The sequence below is a fragment of the Chiloscyllium punctatum genome, chromosome 1 (assembly GCF_047496795.1).
Source record: "Chiloscyllium punctatum isolate Juve2018m chromosome 1, sChiPun1.3, whole genome shotgun sequence".
In the NCBI taxonomy this organism is placed as follows: Eukaryota; Metazoa; Chordata; class Chondrichthyes; order Orectolobiformes; family Hemiscylliidae; genus Chiloscyllium; species Chiloscyllium punctatum.
The window spans coordinates 5,352,213-5,374,437 of record NC_092739.1 but is presented as its reverse complement, the minus strand read 5'-3'; the positions used below and the strand labels follow the sequence as shown (position 1 = coordinate 5,374,437).

General features: G+C 39.7%; 1 protein-coding gene across 2 annotated transcripts in view; it reads right to left on the bottom strand.

The window, feature by feature from the left end:
- fbxw7 (F-box and WD repeat domain containing 7) overlaps window positions 1-22,225 on the bottom strand; it is a 368,590-nt gene that overhangs the window by 333,521 nt on the left and 12,844 nt on the right. Inside the window, exon 2 of one of the 2 annotated variants that reach the window (XM_072550702.1) lies at window positions 11,004-11,118. The exons of the other annotated variant lie outside the window; for it this stretch is intronic. The gene's annotated coding sequence lies outside the window, so the exon portion shown is untranslated. The remainder of the gene's footprint in view (window positions 1-11,003; window positions 11,119-22,225) is intronic. 2 annotated transcript variants of the gene reach the window in all.

Sequence of the window (22,225 nt, the reverse complement as noted above, 5' to 3'; positions counted from 1 at the left end):
AACATTTACTCCACTAAAACATCCAATAACATTTAAAAGTATCCAATAAAATGGAAATAACCATTTAGCTTGCATACCTATAAAACACATTTACCCACATTTATTATGGTAATGCAAGTAACAAAAAAAACATTTAAACCTTCACTTTTGCCCAGCTAAACAACTCAGGCAGAAATGCTTAAAAATATTCTTTCCACAGCCTTGCTTTGTCCTTACTAGCTGTACTCTTTGCTGTCACATTGATACAATTTTCGCCCAAAACTGTTGGATGCTGCCTGAACTGCTGTGCTTTTCCAGCGCCACTCTAATCTAGAATCTGGTTTCCAGCATCTGCAGTCCTTGTTTTTACCAAAACTGTTGGACCATTCCATATTCCAATAATCTTCCCTCAGAACAACTTCAAAAATTAATTTTTCATGACTAACGCATCGAGATAGTATTTGTCTACTCACTCTCAAAACCTCTCGAACCTAACATGCTCAAGTCAATCTGTTAGCCTGCTTTGCTTCAATGAAAATTGTTCATATAATCAAACCATTCCCTATAATTATATCTTTAGCATAATCCCAGTTAATCTGAATGCTTTGCAACGGCTTTATTATCTTTCTACATAAAATTCATAATTTATTTCATCTGATTGTACAAACCTAATGGAAATAAAAATTGTTGTAATCACCTACTTTTGTGGAATTAGAACCACATGGAACCAAACTTGAAGTTTAAAATAAAAATCAGTGCATTCATCCATACTTCTGTCTTTTCCTTGTTTTTCCCTCCTAAACTAAACAACCACTTTCCTAGTGACATCTATCACATGTGCTCAAACCAGTAACGCCTTCAAAAAGGCTTTTAAAATCTTTCACTGAATGAATACTTTTCTTTGGTGTTAACTTGAGATTTATCCATCCAGTTCAAATAAAAGAATGATATAAGTTGTTGTTTATATATATATATCATTTTTTGTGCAGATTTTGCACTGGTGCTAAGTGCGTTTTGGTCTGTGTATACAAAGGGGATTTAGTGATCATCTTGTCAAAGTTTCAGGACACTTTTTTGAACCAGTATGAGTGCGCATGCTCCTGGACTGATAAAGGGGATTTGGAGAAAGAGAGGACAGAGGAAGATTCCTGAAGGGCTTATGCTCGAAACGTCAACTCTCCAGCTCCTCGGATGCTGTCTGACTGGCTGTGCTTTTCCAGCACCACACAGTTTTTGATAATGGGAATTTACTTGCATTGAGCGTATTTTATAATTGGACACAGTAAGCTTTGAAGCCATTAACTTGCTTTCTGCTTAGAAGAATTAGAAACAGCTTGAAAAGCTTTTAGGTTCAAATCATAAAAGTCTTGATGGAGCTTACATACATGAAACAATTTCTCCTGGGCAAAGGAGTTTGTTTATAACAGTTAGGAAACACATCACCTTAAGACACTTGGGCTAAGGGTCCAGCCTAAGGTGTTTAGGTAGAACCCTGAAGGGGTCATTTGAAGCTAAGAAAGTTTAAACTCAGTTGTCAGTAATGAAGGAAGGCAAACAAATTTTCAAGACCAAAAATGGAAAAAAAAACATTAAGTCAAACCTATAGATGTGACAGAGAAGGCAACACTCTCTGCTGTTCCAGTTTGATAAAGTTGTGGTGTTTGGATAAATGGGATTATATTTTGATAATTTAAAATATTTAAAATTGTGATTTATGTAAACTGTTTGATGTTATCTTCATTTATTTTGCATAGCTTGTTTCATTAAAATCAAATCTTCCATACTGCATACCTATGTTTCAGTGAAAGCAGTTTTTTTTAAGAAAATGCCCTCTCAGATTTCAGTCTTGGATCTGACCTGCTCAGTACTAACGTCAGCTAGCATTATAAACTGAAACATCAAAAAAAATGACTGACCACTGACCCGATGTGTACTGATGCAGACTCAGAGCTTAAGGTGAAGGAATCCTAGAGAGCAGTGATCATAAGGTGATAGAATTCACCATACAGTTGAGACAGAGGCTTGAATTAGATGTAACAGTATTACAATTGAATAAGTGCAAAGCCATGAGGAAAGAGCGGGCCAGGGTTGATTGGAAGAGAAGCCAAGCAGTGAAGAGTGTGGAACAGAAATCTCTGGGGTCAATTCAGCAGGCACAGCAGGAAATCATCACAAGGAAAAAGAAACATTCTAAGGGAAGGAGGCAGCAGTGGCTGACAAGAAAAAGCACACAATCTGGTGAAGATAAATGGGAACCCTTCAAAAAAAAAAGCAGCAAAGGACAACTTAAAAAAAAAGCTATGGGTGGTGGAGGATGGGGGCGGGGGGGTGGAATAAGATGAAATACAGTGGCTCAGTGGTTAGCACTGTTGCTTCACACCACCAGGGACACTGCTTCGACTCCAGCCTCGGGCGACCGTCTTGTTTGGAGTTTGTACATTCGCCCAGTGTCTGCATGGGTTCGCTGCAGGGTGCTCCCGTTTCCTCTCAAAATCCAAAGATGTGCAGTTTAGGTGAATATGACATACTAAATTGCCCATAGTGTTCAGGGATGTGTCGGTCAAGTGCATTAGTTAGGGGTAAATGTAGAGTATAGGTTCAGAGAACTGGGTGGGTTACTCTTTGGAGGATCAATGTGGACTTGTTGGGCCGAAGGGCCTGCTTCCACACTGTCGGGATTCTATTACAAGGGCCAGCTAGCTAGTAATATAAAAGACTGCAACAGTTTTATTAGATTATAAAAAAGGAGAGAGTGAGGCAAGAGTGGACATTGGACTGCTGGAAAGGCGCCTGGTGAAGTAGTATCGGTCAGAGTTATAGCAACAGAAATAGACCCTTAGGTCCAACTAGTCCATGCCAACCAAGTTTCCCACAAAACGAGTCATATTTGCCTGCATTTGGCCCATGTCTCTCTAAACCTTTCTTATTAAAATACCTTTTTGGACAAGTACATGAAATGTTCGAACTGTACTTGCATCTACCACCTCCTCAGGCAATTCATTCCACATATGAATCATCTTCTGATGAGGTGGCCCCTCAGGTTCCCTTTAAATCTTTCTCCTCACCTTAAAATTATGCCCTCCAGTTTTGAATTCCCTTATCCTAGGGAAAAAAACTTTGTCACCTTATCTATGCCCTTCATTATTTTATAAGTCTCTAATGTCACCGTATGCGGAAAGTCAGGAGGCATGGGATAGTGGGAAATTTGGCCAGTTGGATAGAGAACTGGCTAACCGGTCGAAGTCAGGTCGAAGTCAGAGAGTGCTGGTAGATGGTAAATATTCAGCCTGGAGCCCAGTTACAAGTGGAGTTCCGCAGGGAAAAGTTCTGGGTCCTCTGCTGTTTGTAATTTTTATTAATGACTTGGAAGAGGGAGTCGAAGGGTGGGTCTGCAAATTTGCAGACAATACGAAGATTGGTGGAGTTGTAGGTAGTGAGGAGGGCTGTTGTTGGCTGCAAAGGGATTTAGATATGATGCAGAGCTGGGCTGAGTGGCAGCAGATGGAGTTCAACCCTGTGAAGTGTGAGGTTGCCCATTTTGGAAGGACAAATAAGAATGCGGAATACAGGGTTAATGGTTGGGTTCTTAGTAAGGTGGAGGAGCAGAGGGATCTTGGGGTCTATGTTCATAGATCCTTGAAAGTTGCCACTCAGGTGGATAGAGCTTGTAAGAAGGCCTATGGTGTATTAGCGTTCATTAGCAGAGGGATTGAATTCAAGAGTCGTGAGGTGATGTTGCAGCTGTACAGGACCTTGGTTAGGCCACATTTGGAGTACTGTGTGCAGTTCTGGTCACCTCACTTTAGGAAAGATGTGGAAGCTGTGGAGAGAGTGCAGAGGAGATTTACCAGGATGTTGCCTGGAATGGAGAATAGGTCGTACGAGGATAGGCTGAGAGTGCCAGGCTTTTTCTCATTGGAACGGCGAAGGATGAGGGGTGACTTGATAGAAGTTTCTAAGACGATCAGGGGAATAGATAGAGTAGACTGTCAGAGACCTTTTTCCCCGGTTACAGAGTGTTACAAGGGGACATAAATTTAAGGTGAAGGGTGGAAGGTATAGGGGGGATGTCAGGGGTAGGTTCTTTACCCAGAGAGTGGTGGGGGCATGGAATGCGCTGCCTGTGGGAGTGGCAGAGTCAGAATCATTGGTGACCTTTAAGCGGCAATTGGATAGGTACATGGATAGGTGCTTAAGGTAGTACAAATGTTCAGCACAACATCGTGGGCCGAAGGGCCTGTTCTGTGCTGTATTGTTCTATGTTCTACCTCTCAATCTCCTATGCTCCAGTGAACGAAGTCACAACCTATTCTTTATAATTCAAACCTTCCTATCCCAGCAACATCCATGTAAACCTTTTCTGAACCCTTTCCAATTTAACAATATCCTTCTTCTAGGAAGGTAACCAGAACTGTATACAGCACTCCAAAAGTGACCACACCAACATCCTGTACAACCTCAACATGACATCCCAACTCCTCAACTCAAAAGGTCTAAGCAAAGAAGGCAAGTGTGCTAAATACCTTAATCACCCTACCTGTGACACAGCTTTTAAAGAAATACCTGAACGTCTAGTTCTGTTTGACAAGATTACCCAGGTCCCTACCATTAACTGTATAAGTCCCGCCCTTGTTCCTCGTACCAAAATGCAATACCGCGCATTTATCCAAATTAAATTCCATCTGCAACTCCTCAGCCCATTGATCAAATTGATTAAAATCCCTTTGCAATGTCAGATAATCCTCTTCAATGTCCACTATAGGCAGAGGAATTGAATGAATACTTTGCAGTCTTCACGATGGAAGACACCAATGTCATATCAGAACATCAAGAGATTAGTAGCAGAGCTAAGCATAGTGCCATCACTAATGAAAAGGTGCTAGAGAAGCTGAAAGGTCTGAAGTAAGATAAATCACACAGACCAGGGAACTACAGATCAGTGAGCCTGACCTCTGTGGTGTGCAAGATGTTGGAGGGAATCCTCAGGGACAGGATCGACATGTATTTGGAAAGATAAGGACTGATTAGGGATAGACAACGTGGCTTTATGCATGGGAAATCATGTCTCACAAACTTGATTGAGTTCTTTGAAGAAGTAACAAAGAGGATTGATGAAGGCAGAGCGGTAGATGTGACCTATATGGACTTCAGTAAGGTGTTCGACAAGGTTCCCCATGGGAGACTGATTAGCAAGGTTAGATCTCATGGAATACAGGGAGAACCAGCCATCTGGATACAGAACTGGCTCAAAGATAGAAGACAGAGGGTGGTGACGAAGGGCTGTTTTTCAGACTGGAGGCCTGTGACCAGTGGAGTGCCACAACAATCTGTGCTGGGTCCCCTACTTTTTGTCATTTACATAAATGATTTGGATGTGAGCATAAGAGGTACAGTTAGTAAGTTTGCAGATGACACCAAAATTGGATGTGTAGTGGACAGCGAAGAGAGTTGCCTCAGATTACAACAGAATCTTGACCAGATGGGCTAATGGGCCAAGTGGCAGATGGAGTTTAATTCAGATAAATGCGAGGTGCTGCATTTTGGGAAAGCAAATCTTAGCAGGACTTATATACTTAATGGTCAGGTCCTAGGGACTGTTGCTGAACAAAGAGACCTTGGAGTGCAGGTTCATGGCTCCTTGAAAGTGAAGTTGCAGGTAGATAGGATAGTGAAGGCGGCGTTTGGTATGCTTTCCTTTATTGGTCAGAGTATTGAGTACAGGAGTTGGAAGGTCATGTTGCGGCTGTACAGGGCATTGGTTAGGCCACTGTTGGAATATTGCATGCAATTCTAGTCTCCTTCCTAGCAGAAAGATATTGTGAAACTTGAAAGGGTTCAGAAAAGATTTACAAGGATGTTACCAGGGTCAGAGTATCTGAGCTATAGGGAGAAGCTGAACAGGCTGGGGCTGTTTTCCCTGAAGCGTCGCAGGCTGAGGGGTGACCGTATAGAGGTTTACAAAATTATGAGGGGCATGGATAGGGTAAATAGAAAAAAAAAGTCTTTTTCCTGGGATTGGGAACTCCAGGACTAGAGGGCATAGGTTTAGGGTGAGAGGAAAGATATAAAAGAGACCTAACGGGCAACTTTTTCCACACAGAGGGTGGTACAGGTATGAAATGAGCTGCCAGAGGATGTGACGGAGGCTGGTACACTTGCAACATTTAAAAGGCATTTGGATGGGTCTATGAATAAGAAGAGTTTGGAGGGATATGGACTGGGAGCTGGCAGGTGGGACTAGATTAGGTTGGGATATCTGGTCGGCATGGACGGGTTGGACCGAAGGGTCTGTTTCCGTACTGTACGTCTCTATGACTGATGAACTACACCCCAGGGTTCTCAAGGACATAGCTGCAGAGATTATTGGTAGTGATCCTTCAAGAATCACTGGAGTCAGGGAGGGCCCTAGAGAACTGGAAAATGGCCAATGTAAGATCCCTTTTAAGGAAGGAGGGAGGGAGGCAGGCAGAAGATTATAGATCAATTCATTATTAAAAGGTGGAGAACATGAAATACTTGGAAATGCATGGTAAAATAGCACTAACTCAAATGATTTCATCAAGGGGAGGTCATGCCTGAAACATCTATTAGATATCTTTAAAGAGGTTAATGAGCAAGCTAGAAAAAGAACAGCAATGGACATGATCTTTTTGGATTTCCAGAGGGCTTTTGACAAGGTGCTGTGTAGGAAGCTGCTAAATAAGGTAAGATCCCATGGTTTTGCATTGTGAGTCAGGGTCACTGGACCAAAAACATTAACTGCTCTTCACAGATGCTGCCAGATCTGCTCTGCCTTTCCAACAACTTCTGTTTTTGTTGTCCATAACTTGAGGGCAAGATGCTGGCATAAACAGAGGACTGGCTGACTGGTAGAAAGCAGAGTCTGGGGAAAAGTGCTGGATATATAGTTAGGGATAGTAGCCAGTGGAGTTCCACAGAGATCAATGCTAAGACAACTATTCAAGTTATAAGTAATGATATAGACAACAGAACTGAGGGCATTGTTGTTAAGCTTACATATGACACAAAGATAGGTGGAGGGGCAGAGTATTGAGGAAACAGGGAGGCTGCTGAAGGATTTGGTCAGGCTAAAAGGCAAAGAGGTAGATGGAATTTAACATGGGAAAGTGTAACATTACACACTTCAGTATTAAAAAGGTGGTTATAGGCTACTTTCTAAATGGGGAAAGGCTTTGGAACCTGAAACACAAAGGGCCTTGGGAGTCCTAGCTTATGTTTTTTTTTTAAGGTTACATGCATATTGTTTACAATTAGGAAGGCAAATACAATGCTTGCATTCATTTCAAGAGGACTAGAATACAAGAGCAGAGATGTGCTGCCAAGGGTACACAAGGCACTGGTCACGTGGAATACTGAGAGCAGTCCTATCCCTAAGGAAGGATGCACTGGCCTTGGAAGGCAGTCTAGAGGAGGTTCACAAGAATGATCCTAAGGATGAAGAGCTTGACATATTAGGAGTGGGATTGAGGACTCCTGGTCTGTACTTAATGTAATTTAGAAGGATATGGGGGAAAATCGGATTAAAATGTACAGAATACTGAGAAGCCTGGATAGAGTGGATATGGAGAAGTTGTTTCCACTAGGAAAGACTAAGACTGAAGTGCACAGCCTCAGTCAAGGGACAACCCTTTAGAAAATGAGGAGGAGGAATTTCTTCACAAGGTGGTATATTTGTGGAACTCATTGTTCTATAGCAATGTGGAGGTCAAGTCATTGAGTCTTCACGACTAATACATAAACTCTTTATGAGATGGGGATCAAAGATTACAGAGATAAGACTAAAGAATGGGGTGGAGAAACAAATCAGCTATAATTGAATGGCAGAGCAGACTCGATGGGCCTAATTCTGCTCCTATTTCTTATAGTCTACAGGACCATTAATCTTTAACTGACATATCAACACCCATTTCTCTTACAGAAGAAAAACACTTTTTTGGCCAAACCAATGACGTCATTCAACACTTCTCAAATGGGGGAGGAAGAAGAGAGAGAGAATTCCATCTTGGATTAAATGGCCATTATGGGGGTGGTGGATTCCAGGGCCCTACTTACACTTCCCTGCTGATACTGTAATTCACATTTTAGCCAACTTTCATTCTACATTAACAATATGATCATTACCTCTGTACGTGGCACTTATCTTTCTCCCCTCATCTTGTTTGGTGGGAGTCAGGTTTCAAGATAACACACTTAGTATAGGAAAGTGACAAGTGAAGAGCTGGGAAAACAATGTCGTCATAATTATTAAATCCGGCTCAGGACATGATATTGACAGTCAAAAGAACACCAATACTGAAATGAGAGAAAAAAATCCACCTGGATTCTAAGTAGGTTCCTGACTTAAATCAAAGATTTAAGTGGGCGGCACGGTGGCACAGTGGTTAGCATTTCTGCCTCACATCGCCTGAAACCTGGGTTCAATTCCCGCCTCAGGTGACTGACTGTGTGGAGTTTGCACATTCTCCCCGTGTCTGCATGGGTTTCCTCCGGGTGCTCCGGTTTCCTCCCACAGTACAAAGATGTGCAGGTCAGGTGAATTGGCCATACTAAATTGCCCGTAGTGTTAGGTAAGGGGTAAATGTAGAGGCATGGGTGGGTTGCGCTTCGGCGGGTCGGTGTGGACTTGATGGGCCGAAGGGCCTGTTTCCACACTGTAATGTAATCTAATTTATAATTGCCTTTTACTATTAGAGAATTTGTAAACACATTTCTAAAGCTAAAAGTCTTGAAACAAAAAATGACAATCCACTCCACCTGATGAAGGAGCGTCGCTCTGAAAAATAGTGTGCTTCCAATTAAACCTGTTGGACTATAACCTGGTGTTGTGTGATTTTTAACTTTGTACACCCCAGTCCAACACCGGCATCTCCAAATCACCCCACCTTGACCTATTTTGAAAAAATGCAGTATGAAGCAGCCTCACCAGATTGCAGGATTTATGTAAATCTAGAAAACATGCTGACCTATGATGGTACACCTTAGTTTGGAAAAATATCCAGTTTATCCTACCCCCACGACCCCTCAACCTCCAATCTTACAATTTTTATTTGTCTTGTATGCACAAATACTCAAGCTCAATTGGAGGGCATTGCATTCACTGAATTTTGTCAGAAAGTGGCATCTGAGTAACCTTTTTCAGTTCCTCCTTAATTCTAAGGCTAGTTGAATGTAAATATATTATGGAATAGGAGAAAATACTTTGAAAATTTGACATACTGATGAGTGCACCGAATAGATAACAAATGAATCTTCATCCTACAACTAACATGAGCTACACAAAATCTCTCTACAACGAGTGAGATTACATATTCTTCAGCACAGGATTGCACCCATAAAATTAATCTTCAACAGGGAAAAAAAACACCAGAGCATAACAAGTGTAATTCAAAAGAACAAAGACAGTGTTTGAAATAAACAATGAGCACAATTCACAAATGTTTCAAACATATACAGATCTTTGGACTGAACAGGTTCAGTCACTGGTCATTTCTCAAAAGGTACACTTGTTAATTACATTTTAATTATGTATACTTATATGCAGATGGATGAGTATTAAAGTAGAATTCACTTGTGCCAGAATACATAAAATCAAAAAGGGTTTTGTGGTAGAGTGGTAGTTTGGGCCAGAAGATCCAGGTTGATGCCCCACTTCAGAATGTGATGGACCCAGGTGCATCGTAACACATCCAAATGAGTTAATAAAAATTAAAACTAGAAACTGATTAAAACAGGTGGTAATTGGGCAAGATGATGTATGCGATAACACGTAAATCTGGCCACTTTAAAAAAAGTGCCAATGTAGACATGAGTTAAGCTCCCTTAAAAGAAAGGAAAGCAGATATTACCTTGGCCTTGCCACTTCCCACAAGCAGCAAAATCAGAAACTAAACACTGAGATGAATGTCCAATATTTGGACCCCCAAATTTGGATTATTAGATGAAATATAGAAGATAGATAATCTGTTGTTACATGCCAATGAGGCATAGTCAGAACCTAATCTGTTTTATGAAATTGATTGTCATTCCATTAGGAAAATAGATTATGGACTTCAACAAATCGTACTAAAGAGTCATAATTCTGTTTGGGGATCCCTCAACTAACACTAGTTTAAACTGAATTGTGCTCAAGTGTTTGTCATGGACAAACAACTGGTTCTGATCGGATTCAGTTATTGGAAATGGAGAGCCTGTTGATCAGTTCTGAAGGGTCACTGGATTTGAAACATTAACTTTGCATTCTCTCAACAGTTGCCGCCATACTTGCTGAGTTTCTCCAGCAACCTGTTTCTGTTTCAGACTTCCAGCATTTTTTATTCCAGTCTTTTATTTTACTGTTGGATGAGATTTTTGTTGCAATGAAAACATTCCTTAAGAATACTTTCCTTCAGCCTTCATTAAACAAATCAGGCATTCTATACACCGACTGGAAGAAATTTTACTTCTGTAGTGTCCTGGTGTCCTAGTTGCAGACTCTTTCCAGAATTTGAAGATGCTAGTACTTAGAGAATTTGGGACAGGTTGGTTTCACTGGTACCTTGATTCACAAAGTAATGAAGATTGATACAAAGACAAAGACAAACAGAAGTACTACCATCTTTAGCTTTAGCAATGACAACAGCCTCAGTCAGTCAACAATGACATGTATAATTCCATGCAAGATTCCTTATTCCAACTATTTTAGAAACACTGACAGTTCTATTAAAATACATTGCATCAACTGTTTGAGCCATTTCACCCAATCTGTTTGTGCCAGGTCTCAGAGCAATGCACATATTAACTCATGTCTTTCCCCATCCCCTCCCAAAGTCCTTTACAAGCTTGATAGAAGGGGCCTTACATCTTAAGTTTTCATGTATTGTTTATTAAAGAGATCCTGAAGAACAGAATTTTTTTTAAAAGTTAGGTGGTGGCACAGTGATCAAAACATATTTTACAGAACTATCATACCAAGGCAAATTGCCCAAAATGGTTACTTGAGTGATAAATATTCCAGAGAATCTTACGGATGGAGGAATGTAACAATTTTGGGATGGTCAGGAAAAGCCACTCAAGCTTCACAATTAGTTCAATGTTCAGGATGAGGGCTAAGTAGTGAAGTCCACAGACAGGCAGCATGGGCTGAAAAAAAAATGGAAAAGTACAGTACAAGTAATGATTGTGAATTGAAGTGATTCTTGCATCAGAAAACTGCATGCCACAGGAACAGCATCCAACAGTACAAGCAGGAGGTCTCACTTTAACAGTTTTTGAAGTTCAACAAAAGTTGAAAGTACTATAGCTCAACACTTCCCAAACTATTCTTTAATATGACCCATTTTAACAATTGAAAATTTCTAATGCTAGTCTTCAAAACAGCATAAAAAGCAGACTTCCTTCCCTAGATACATCAAATAGAATTTTAAGGTAAATCAACAGTGGTTACTATTTGACTAGCTTTTATTTCTAGATTGTACTGGAATTCACATTTCACTGTCTGCCATAATGGAACTTGAACCCACATCCCAAGAAAATTAGCCCAGGCCTCTAAATTACATCACTACTACATTCCTCCTTATGGATTTATAAGAAAAACGGGCATTTAGTAGACTTACTAAAAATATCATTGTACAATCTTTCATCCTAGTAGTCTATATGGCTGCAAACAATAAATCAATGAGTTTGACAATATCATGAACTTTTGTATGCAGATAGGGTACAATGCAATGAAGAACTGAATAGCTTTTGGTAAAGATAGATTCAGTTTTTTGGGGAAGGTGGTGGTGTTGTGTATTATTTGTTGGATTAGAAACCCGGAGAACCAGGTAATGGTCAGGGACCTGGCTTTGAGTCCAACCATGGCAGATGGCAAAATTTGAATTCAATAAAAATTTGCAATTACAATTACAATTTCAATTACCATGGAGCCATTGTCGATTGTTGTAAAAACCCATCCGGTTCAATAATGTATTTTAGGGCAGGAAAACTGTCTTCAGCCACGATCTCATTAAATGACACAGCAGACTCAAAAACGGGCTAAATGGCTTACCTCTGTTCCTATAATTTGGCTGATCAGAGAATCCTTACTCCACTGCTTTGTCTTAACCCCATAACCCTCAATTCTCTTACTGGTTAAAAATCTGTCAGTTGAGTATACTTAACAACTCTACTTCCAAAAGACGTTGGTGATAAATAATCCCACAGATTCATCACCCACAAAACAAAAATCCTCATCTGTCATAAATGGGTAATAAATTCTGAAATTATGCTCTCTAGTTCTCCCACAAGGGGAACTAACTTCTTACTAACCACCATCAAGCCACAAAAAAAAATCCTATGTTTTCAACTCCAAGGAGTACAGGCCCAACCTACTCAACCTCTGCTCATTGGAAAATCTCTCTATACGCAGGAGCAACCTAATCTACCTTCTCTGGACTGCCTCCAGTGACAGTATATCTTTTCCTAAATAAGGAAACAAAAACTGTTCACAGTATTCCAAATGTGGTCTAACTAATGCTTATACACTTTCAGCAAAACCTCCCTAAAGTTATATTCCATTCCCTTTGAAATAAAGGCCAACATTCCATTTACCTTCCCTATTACCTGCTGAACATGGATCTTAGCTTTGCGATTCATGCACAAGGACCCTCAAATTCCTGTGTACATCAGCTATCTACAGGCAGTCTTTCTCCATTCAAATAATATTCACCTCTTCAATTCTTCCTGCCAAAGAACTTTACTCCCCTACATTACATTCCATCTGTAAAATTTTTGCCCACTCAATTAACCTCTCTCTTTCCTTCCGTACATAGTCAGTCATTCACACTATTGAATTGAATTAGCTTTATTGTCACGTACTCAAATTAGTAAACACAAAGTTTGTAAGATGGTGCTGTAAGTAGTGACTTAAGTACAAGCTACCTCGATACAATCCTTAATTACAGAATAGAGAAATGCAGGGAAAAAAAAATGAGAACCAAAGTTCAAAAGACAAACAGTCTTGCTCCACAGCAGACCAGTGCAGCAGGCCTCTATGTGGGCTAACCGCTGGCTGCTGCCACAGTCTGTATGGGTCATTCGCCACCAGCATCTGCACTTCAGGCCACCAACATCCCCGCTGACTACCAACCCTGCTTCAGAGGCTGGGAGATGGGAGAGGGGAGAAAAGAAAAAGATCAGGCGGAGCAGAGGAGCTCTTGCTGGAGCATCCTACTCTGCCGCCATCTACTTGCCTTCCCACCCAATTGGGTCACCTATAAACTTGGGATAATCAAAATGAATGCATTCACCAAGTCATTAATACACTGTAAATAATTATGACCCCAGCACTGATCCTTATGGCATTCCATTAGTTAGAGCTGTCATCCTGCTTTATCCCAATTCTATTAGTTAGCCAATCTTCTAATCATACTAATACACCATGAGCTCTTATCTTATGTAAGCTTCCCTTCAGTAGCTTATCAAACTCCATTTGAAAACCTATTACAGCTATTGTTTCTTCTTTACCTACCCTGCTTGTGACCTCCTCAAAAAGAATTATAATACATTTAACAGGCATGATTTCCCATTCATTTTTGAGATTAGATTACTTACAGTGTGGAAACAGGCCCTTCGGCCCAACAAGTCCACACCGCCCCGCCGAAGCACAACCCACCCATACCCCTACATCTACCCCTTTACCTAACACTACGGGCAATTTAGCATGGCCAATTCACCTGACCTGCACATCTTTGGACTGTGGGAGGAAACCGGAGCACCCAGAGGAAACCCACGCAGACATGGGGAAAATGTGCAAACTCCACACAGTCAGTCACCTGAGGCGGGAATTGAACCCAGGTTTCAGGCGCTGTGAGGCAGCAGTGCTAACCACTGTGCCACCGTGCCGCCCACATGAAGTTGTACTGACTCTACCTGATTAAGTATCTCTAAATGCTTTATTAAACCCTTTACAACAGACAATTTTTCAAATATTGTTAACAACCCCCACCTCCTACAAAGTTGTCAGTTTTTGTCTCCTTCACTTTTTCATTGTGTGTGGGGCATTGGCAGTTTTTGACCGGTTATAATTTTCCAATTCTGTAGGGTATTTCCCCAAACATAAAGATCCTTTGAAGACTACTACCACCATCATTGTCGCTTTCTTTAACATCCAAGCTTCCATCCTGTCAGATCCGGAAGATTTACTGGCATTTAGCTCAATTACTTTTGCTAGTACCTTTTCTCTGGTGATAGCTACTGTATTTACTGTCTGCCCATGGATTAGGTACATAAGTAGAATTTAAAAAGTGAGAGCCAGATTTGAGAGGGTTTTTGAATATATTCATTTAGATATTATTGGTTTAAATATTAAGCCAGTAGATGTGGAATAACTTAAATCAACCATCCCATATTACAGTATGTTCCTCTGTCCTGTTAACTGTAGTTGATTCCCACAGTGATATAGCATAACTGAAGAAACTGTGAAATTAAGAAACTAGAGCTTAATTGAACTCAAATAAGCATGCACTTGAACTAGACCAGGTTCTCATTTTGAAGCTCTGGACAAATATATAAACAAACAAAGGACAACTTTAAAAATTTTTTGCATATATAAAAAGAGGTGCTAGATGTTCCATCTTTAAATCGCTCACAGCCCACATTATTCCAAAACAAAACTAATTTTCCTATTGGGTTTTCTAGTGCAACTGGGTTCTCTCTTTAGCTTCAGAAGTTAACTTTTTTTTCCAAAAATTAATAAAACCACTAGCTACTAAAATATGAACCATGACGGAGACAAGTGTGTGTGTGAACATCAAATATATTAGCTGATATGTTGCACATTTGGTGCAATATGGATTGTTTTCCCATGGAATGTTGTGCAGATAATTATTCATTGTTGAATAATTTGAACACCATAAAATGCTCTAAATTGGAAAAAAATTAATTCATCGTGCTGGTTTGAGAAACTGGAGTAAAGTCTCAAATTAAATGCATGTTGCAAGTCATCAACTGTTGGACTGTTTTTTTAAAAATTGCACATGCAAGTAAATTGTTAGCAGCCCTCAAATTCTCAATCTAATGCTTTATAGAGAATAGAGGTTTGAATTCACTTTTTTGAAATTTTGATTGTGCATATTTGGTCATTTTAATGAGATAGGGAAAATCTGTTAGTTATATATTAGTTGTGAACAAGTGGTTGACATCAACTGAAGATTCACTTGTGCCTTTATGAATACAGTCAAATTTTGATGGTAAGATTAGGAGATTCATACTCCCAATGTGTATATCTAAATAAAGACATAAGAGCTTAGAAAGATTGGTTGCAGGTTAATCTTTCAACTAGCTTTATGACGTAGAACAGCTTTCATCTGTATGCTATCAAAGCATATGCACCGGACAGCATATATACAGTTTTCACTGGTTTTGAAATTCAAGTCAATTATCAAATTGAGAACTGTAACTTCATTTTACATTTACTCCTCCTGTGGACACCTGGGTCTATTATGCATTCTGTTTGAGACAACAGGAAAAACAACTGTAAAATACAATGTGAAAACAGCCCTTAGTGGTAGAAAAATTAAGCCTATAACAGAATACATAATTGTCATTCTCAATTTAAAATGAGACAAGTGCATGAAAATGGCATTTAAATATACACTGGACCAGTTTAAACGTTCCTAACCAAGCAAAGTCATCTATTACTGGCCAATCAAGATTTTGACATAGGAACAGCAAAGGAGTGCACCATCTCCAAACTTGCAGATATTTTTAATCAACCTATTTACAGGTGTTATGACACTTCTGGAGCAGGTGGATCTTGAACACTGGTCTCTGGCTCAGATGTAGGGGATACTAACCCCTTAAACAAGATAAGTCATCATAGCCCTACCAGACAACAGGGCTGTTTTCTCATTAGAAAGAGATGACAGATTATGCTTTAACCCTTTGGCTCAAGTGAGGGGAGAAGTTGACTTTGGAGTACATTTCATGACAGTCCAGTCAGTGCAAGAATTGAAACCACACTGTTAGCATCATTCTACATTAGAAACCAGCCTTCTCATCAGGCTGTATCATGAGTAGACTCTGCCACTTATGTCAAAGTCATAGAGCATGATAACAGACCCTACAGTCTAACTAATCCATGTTGACCATAATTACAAATTAAACTCATCCCACCTGCCTGAGTTTGGTCCATATCCCTCCAAATATTCCCTATTCATGTACTTATCCAGTCTTCACATCAATCCGATTCACCTATTAACTGCATGCTCTCTGACCAACCATGTCCTTGTCAAGCAATACCATCAACTCACTGAAATGGATATTGTGATACAGCTTATATCTAAGCAAGATTTGGAGATGCAGGTATTGGACTGGGGTGTACAAAGTTTAAAATCACACAACACCAGGTTATAGTTCAACAGGTTTAATTGGAAGCACGAGCTTTCGGAGTGTCGCTCCTTCGTCGGGTGATAGCTTGATAGTGGCTATCACCCGACGAAGGAGCGACACTCCGAAAGCTAGTGCTTCCAATTAAACCTGTTGAACTATAACCTGGTGTTGTGTGATTTTAAACTTTGTACACCCCAGTCCAATACCGGCATCTCCAAATCTTGCTTAGATATAAGCTGTATCACAATATCCATTTCAGTGAGTTGGTTGCCTGTAATGTTCTCTCTAGTCATGAATCAAAAGTGCATACAAAGATATAAAGTCACAAATTACTTCTTTTACTACAGACATGTAATTTTGTTTTGAAAAAAAACAAAAACCAAAGCAGGTAAAGCTAGATAGCAAGATTTTCCAAGTTGCTAACATTGACTAAATATAATTAAGAGGTGTCCATTAAACAAAGAAGAACCATGAATTCCCTAATGGAAGTGTGGCAACACGGTGAGCAATAATTAACACAATATTTACAACTGTACTGGCATATTTGTATTGTAGCAATCCTTAAACACCATAGATGAGAATACGATAGAATTACCTCGTCACAGTTATCTCAATTTCATTGCCCCCTTATAATACAGAAGATAATGGTTAATTTTAAGTGACAACATGAAAACACATTTAAATGAAAATGTGGGTAAACCTGGCCAGTGAGATTTTAATGGTTTTAAATAGCTTGAGTTTTGCTGAAAAGGCATTTCAAAGCTTTTCATTCTGCCCTGAAAAATGAACGAGCATCTATTTAAAAAAAAGTGAACTGTCCAAGACGCACAACTGATGTCCCTTTCACTCTTCCTTCTTTGTACTGCAGAACCAGTCACAAATTGGCCAAGTGACTGGGTACATTGCTACAAACAGTTTTTAGCAAGGTGTCTATTTACAAGTGAAGGGGTTTCTTCACATTGACAAAGATCATACAAGACTTGCATACCAATAGCAATGCAGTGTCAATGTGGTTGCTAGGCTATTTGCCAATGTACCACTCAAAGAAGCCAAAGACATTTGTACTAGAGCATTACCTTTGTAATCTAGTCTGACCATCATTACAGGAAATCAGTATTTGTTGAATTTATCAACTCCACAATTCATATTTGACTTCAGTTTTAAGAACACCATGTTTCCCCAAGTTGATGGTACGGTTATGGGATCCCCACTGGACCCAATGCTCGCAAATCTCTGCTGGATTCAATTAGAAATGTGACTTTGATGGAATGATACTTAAGCTATAGCCCTTGCATATTTCTCATTTGATGACAGATTTGAGATATTTGAATCTGAAAACTGGCTTCCACACCTTAATGGACTCCATCCTCATCTCAAATTCACATTTGAAATGGAAGTCAAGTCAAATGAGTTCCCTTACCTTGTTATGATATTTGAGAACTCAGATGAGGTTCTTTATTGTCTACCATACACCAACCTTCACTGGTCAGGATACACATATTGTACATGGGATTTCTACAGTACCAAAGATTGGCTTCACTGGCAACACAAAATAGGGCCTGAGCCATTTGTTCATCAGACAAATTAGATGCTGAAATAGGGCACAAAGCCATTCTGTATGGTAATTGCTGTCTTGAGCAGACAATTTCACACAACCAAGCAATTTCATGGGAAGCCCAAAGGCAAAATCACATGTTCCTGAAAAGTGACCAATATATCTCAAATTATCCCATAAGCATAAAAGATATCTCAAAGGTTTGAGCAACATGTGAAACTAGCTGCCCCACATAGCAATTATCCAGTACGAACGAGTAGTGTTCACTGCCATCAAGCTCAAAAGACATTTTGACAGTTCACAAATGAATAATGTGGTATATGAATTTAATACCGGTTTGAAGCCAAGCGTGCAGATTGTATGTCCCATTAAATCAAATTCCATGTCCACTCAGCAATAAGGTATGGATGGCAACTAACTATCCCTCACTTGCAAAGTTCAATGGCGCCCAATGTTTAATGTGATTCTGAAATTGGACATGGTGAATATGCAAGGAATTACTGACAAACTCTAAACTAGGTCCCAGCTGTTCCTGTGGTGTGTAATGACATCACTAAGAAGGTTGATTAGAAAATCTTGAAGTAAATGCAAGACACACTTGTGGTCCAATTTAGAGTCCATACCTCTAGGCCAGGAGATCTGGGTTCAAGTCCCACCTGCTCCAGGGGTGTGTAATAACATCTAGGAATAGGCTGATTGAAAAAAAAACCTCAAGGTCCATGCAAGGGCTCTTGTTCTGCAGTAAGTGTCCCAAACACTAAGTCACACCACCTCCAGAGGTTGTAATAATATTAAGTGGAGTGATTAATTGTGCATGAAATTTCATCAGAAATCTGGTCAATTTAAAAAGGAAGAAAGAAGAGTAGTTTCAACTAAATAGTATAATCTTCATGGTCATGTAAAGCAGAGATTTCTCAAATCTTCAACATCGGTAGGATGGGTTATCATAGAACTTTGTACCAACTCACGAAAGAGCCAAATCCCAGCTGGCCCCATTCTCCAACCTCATCTCCTTCACCTTCTAAACTCAATACTTACAAATATACATCCAATTCGTTTTTGAAATGTCCTTATGGAATCATCTTCACCACTCTCCAACGTGCACCTTCCAAATACTAACAACTGAATAAAGAGGTTTCTCGTTGTCTCACTCCTAGCTCTTTTGCTAAAATCTTGAAATTGCAACTCCCAGTTACCAATAAATGGAAACAGAACATCCTTCTTTAATCTGTCAAAACTGTTCATAATTTTGAATACCTCAGTAAGGTCACCTCTTAATCTTCTCTATTCCATGGAGAATAAGCCAAATTCTTTAATCTTTCCTTGTATCATGCTAATAAATTTTCATTGCACTCTGTTCAGAGCTGCAACATTCTTCCAAATGGATGCCATAATTGAACACAATACTCCAAATATGGTTGGACCAATGATTTGTAAAGGTGTTGCATCACTTGCTTGTTTTATTTCAATGCCTCTATTTATAAATAGAAGGATCGTATAAGCCTTCCTAACTATTTTAACTTGCCTGGTCACCTTCAAAGAATCATGCATGTGAACCCAGAGGCCCCTTTGCTATTGTATTTCCCTCAGTTGTACCATTAAGCCTATATTGTCTCTCCATATTAGTTCTACCAAAAATGAATTCTCACATTTCTCTGCACTGAATTTTGTCTGTCCACTTGGCCAACTTGTCAATATCCCTGAAGTCATTCAGTGTCATCCTTACGATTCACTATTCTTCCTAACTTAGTGTCATCCGCAAATTTACACATTTTGCCCTCAACTCCCATGTCCAAATCACTTCTCTAAAAATCAGAAAAAGCAAAAAAGGTTCCAACACTGATCCCTGGGGAATACCACTTTCAACTCATCTCCAACTTGAGAAATATCCATCTATGCATATCCTGTTTGGTATCTTTGAGCCAACTTCCAATCCATGAAGCCAAGATCCCATCAATCCCTAATATTTCAAATTTGCTAACCAACCTGCCATGTGGCACTGTATCAAATGCTTTCTGGAAGTCCAAATATACAATATCAACACCACTATCCTCATCCACTGCCTGTGTCACTTAGTCAAAGAACTCAAACTTGTCAAAAATGACGTGACCTTGACAAAGCCATGCTGACTATCTAGTACTAATTTACTTTTTCTCAGCTTAAATCTACCTTATTCCATATTATGGTCTCCATATTAGCCCACTGATGATGTCAAGCTGATTGGTCTGCCATTCCCTGGGTCATCCTTGGCTCCTTCATGAAGCAACTATGTCACATTTACAATCGTCCAATTCCCATGGAACTAATCCTGTACTCTGGAAAAACATCTGTAAGGCAATTTGCTGCCTTACCTCTCAGGAGCCTAGAACGCATCCTATCTGGGCCTGAAAACTTCTCTACCTGGAACGCTGCCAGCCTTTTTAGCACTACGGATTAGTCTTTCACTATACTGCTCAGTCAGTCACTCAACACCCACATTTTCAACTAAGTATTATCACATTTCTAATTTGTTACAGACAGAAGCCAAGTACTCATTTCGTACTCAGAGCAGTTTATTTGGCTTGTTCCTACTGGGCCCCATTTTATCCTTCACTATTCTTATTAATATGTTTGATAAACATTTCACTATTTATTTTAGTGCAATCTGTCATCCTTTTCTCATGCTTCCTCTTAGACTCCCTTATTCCATCCTTAGCTTTGCTCATGCATTTGAGATACTCTTCCTGATTTCTCTTGCTATTATTATTCCAGTATATATCACACACTTTTCTCTTCATTAATTTTCTCATCAATATCCTTAGTCAAGGGCATTCTAGTACTGGTTACCCTGGATTTACTTCTAACATGTACGTACCAATTTTGTACACTATTATCTTGCTTTTGAAATTCTCTCATTTTTCATCTACTGTTTTATCCACCAAAATGCATTTCCAACCAATGCACTCCAGTTCAACTTTTAGACCCCTAACATCTGCCCTTTTTCCAGTCAGGGATCTTAAATCATTGACAACTTAAGATTGAATATTATGGTTACTATTTTCCAAATGCGCCCTCACTGATATTCTACACTAGGCCTGCCTCATTTCCTAGAATCAGATCCAATGCTGTTCCCTCCCTGGAAATGTACTGTTCCAGGAAGTTCTCCTGCACAAATTGCAGGAGGTCCTCCTCTTCGGTGTCTCACACTCGACCTTTTATCTCGTCTATCCTAGAGTAATTGAAATTACCAAATACCGCAACGCTATTTGTCCTGCAGATTTCCTAAGCTGCGACAAATGTTCTCTTCCACCTCCTTCCCACTATTTGAAGGTCTGTAAATCACTGTACCCTTCCTGTTTCTCACTTCCAATCATATAGATTCTAATTCAAGAACTGCTTCATGTTCAAGGGCAATGATATTATCTCTGACCAAGACGACTATCCCACCTCTCCTTTTACTTGTTTCTACTAAAAGCTTTATAATGTGAAATGTTAAGTATCAAGCCCTGTCCTGGCTTGAGCCACATTTCTGTCAATGCTACCATGTCATATCCCCACAGCAACTTCTGCTTCCAGTTCTTCAATTTTATTCATGATACTCCATACATTTGCAATACATATAATTCAACTCTGCCCTTATTTCTTTCTTGCCCATTGGAAAGCAACCATTTCTTTCATCACTACCAACACTCAAGCTTTCCCTTCCTTCTTTTGACCCCCACTCCTGCCTCCATTCCCATAGTGTTTTGCCCTCTCTGTACTTCCAAAACCACGTACATCTGTCAACTCACACCCTGCCCCCCCGCCACACTACATTATTATACAATGAGTTAAAAAACAGATACTTTCATAAGTAGAGGCGCAGAGTACAAAAGCAAGAAACTAATCATAAATGTTTATAAATTACTGGTCAGCCTACAGATAGAATAATCCATCCAATTCTGGGTACCAAACTAAAAAACACAAAATTGTCTTAAACAGGATGTTGAGGTGACTCTTTAGAATGCTTTAAATGGAAAGGAATTTCAGTTACTTTAAACAATTAGAGCTGATTTTGGAGCAGAATGATGATCAAGCAGAGATTTAATAGAAATATTCAAAATAAAGCTTTAATCAAGTGCATGGAAAGGAACTGGAATCAATGGGTACCGGGGGAAAACTCTCTGGTAGTTAGGGTCATACTTGACATGTAGGAAGATGGTAGCAGTTATTAGATGTCATTCATCTCAGCTCCAAGACATCTCTGAAGGAGTTCCTCAGTGTAGTGTAATGTCCTAGGCCCAACCATCTTCAGCTGCTTCATCAATGACGTTCTCCTCCATCATAAGGTCAGAAGTAGGGTGT